Below are 2,208 nucleotides of genomic sequence, written 5' to 3' on the forward strand. Positions count from 1 at the left end.
CGTCTGTTGGAAAAAAGTTGTCCTACATTGCAACATCGTGCTAAACGTTTATCCAAATAAGGTTCGCAGATGTAAAATCACGTAATTGTTGAATAATCACGGTGAATTTACATTTAAACATATTTTGTTTAAGACATACAGAAACAAATTATATCGGACTAACAAGAAAAGACGACAGACGCTGAGAAAGTTGAAGTGATTTTGGTCTATCATCCGGGCATTATATTACCGTTGCCAAGAAATTTAACAACAGTGAGCAAAGCAACTTTTCTTTGAACAAGGCGACTGAAGAACATTTAGAATTCTTAATTCTTTATTTTTCGGCTGCAGAATACGCGAGTTACTCAAACAGTACGTCTCGGCATTAGTATCTCCTGGGTGGTATTTTGCAAAACAACACGTAAGTCACAAGGTTGTTGAGAGCCTGTGGGTGAAGTGCGACGAGTGGCCTTTGATGATTACAAAACCAACATGGCGGCATTCGCCGAGTCCGCTCTTCCCTGCGCTAAGTACGAAGTCATCAACGCCCACAACAAATATCATTTCAAGGCGATGAGGATTTTGAACAGAGTTCAAAGTACATCAATGATGCTGATCGACTACACTCCTATAGACAGTCACTGAAGGTAGGGAGGAGCAAACGTCAATAAGATATTTTTTATTAACATTACATGCATATATATATCTGGTATCACTTTCACACTGAACGAAATGGACCGAAGAGATATATTCAAACATCTGGTTTACTTCCTTTCAGATAATGTTTAGTTCTCCTAAATGTAGGATTTAAAAAAACAAACGTATATTTGAGATTCCCGATAGAAAGTTGCTGACGGAATTCATTTGCGTTCATTTTATGGCGATTTCTTGAAAAATGATATTGACATAGAGATCAATCGTAACCTCAAAGATATTCTCTCTCTCTCTCTCTCTCTCTCTCTCTCTCTCTCTCTCTCTCTCTCTCTCTCTCTCTCTCTCTCTCTCAGGATCTCATGGCCGTGTATGACAAAGAAGAAGGTCATAAGTTCATCGGCGGGCATCTTGACAAGATATTGCTGTCAAACGAGAGGAAATCTGAAGTATTCTGCAAGAAGCTTGTGGAAGACTTAGTGGCCGAGGAGCTGCGTCCTTAATAGACGCAGGAAGAAGTAAGGACGAAATTAGTTTGAAAATCGCCGAGGTTGAACGATTGTATAAGGCAAGGGCACGAGGTCCGTACATATGGGATGCCTACAAAACAGATTTGGCAAAGGTAAGAGCATCAAAAGGAAGATTTGTTAAAGATTTATAACGCCTAACATGGCATATCGTGTGCCTGATGTGTGTGCATATACATATCCAAACTAGCAGGTTTCCATGTTGAAAACTTCTCTCTGTTTTTAATCACACCGACAATATGCCTGTATAGTCAGTGTCACAAAGCTGTGAATTCCTTTTTCTTTGTTTGCAGAAAATAATGACAATTTCAGGTATCGCGTCGACGTTCAAGGACAAAAACAAGGAGAACGTGCTAAAGGAAGAGGAAGAATTAAAGGTAAAGAAGTGAGCTTGACTTTTCTTAAAGACAGTTCATCTTAATCAGATTAATTAATAGGAACGACATTGCAGTGAGACAATGAGACAACGTGGAGATAAAAACACGTGCACAATATGCTAACAACATCATATCAAGGCTCTTCGTTTACGTCCCAAAAAGTTCCCGAAATGACCTTGTATGATTTTGTGATTCGTGTAACTGAAATACCGTCCTCGTGCTTGACTTAGTATGCTGACATGTGTATACATTAATCTTTGACAGGAAAAAGCCGGAGAAAAGATGCGAAATACAAAAATACAGGAAGATAAAACAATGGTGAGTATCAACAAGTAAATCAAGATCTACACTGGCAACTTCTATTCAAGCGTGAAGTTTTAGCTATAATAATTTGCCTTTAAAGCTAAAAAAATATTCCTATCTTATATTTTCATATCGACATTTTGATTAAAATAGAATCCATACTAAGGTGGCGTTGCACTTATTCGACTCCCTTTTTTCGAAGCAATATTTCTCATGAAAGATGACATGAAAACCCCTCATTATATATATTTTCATAAGGCAGAGAATTGGAGAGTTCAGTGTGGTCGGAATACTCGAAGATTGAAGGGAATACAAAAGTGGGAGAGAACACCTCAATTTTCATATTGATGGTAATGATCAATTAATACACT

The 2,208-nt window shown here is 38.0% G+C and overlaps 1 long non-coding RNA gene across 1 annotated transcript; it reads left to right on the plus strand.

The window, feature by feature from the left end:
• The first annotated feature begins 1,034 nt into the window (after positions 1 to 1,034).
• Positions 1,035 to 1,852, plus strand: LOC139125986 (uncharacterized). The gene is made up of 3 exons (XR_011550422.1): positions 1,035 to 1,252; positions 1,451 to 1,534; positions 1,799 to 1,852. It is a non-coding gene; the product is annotated as an uncharacterized lncRNA (long non-coding RNA).
• The last annotated feature ends 356 nt before the right edge of the window (positions 1,853 to 2,208 follow it).

The sequence above is a fragment of the Ptychodera flava genome (genome assembly GCF_041260155.1).
Source record: "Ptychodera flava strain L36383 chromosome 3 unlocalized genomic scaffold, AS_Pfla_20210202 Scaffold_26__1_contigs__length_13983176_pilon, whole genome shotgun sequence".
In the NCBI taxonomy this organism is placed as follows: Eukaryota; Metazoa; Hemichordata; class Enteropneusta; family Ptychoderidae; genus Ptychodera; species Ptychodera flava.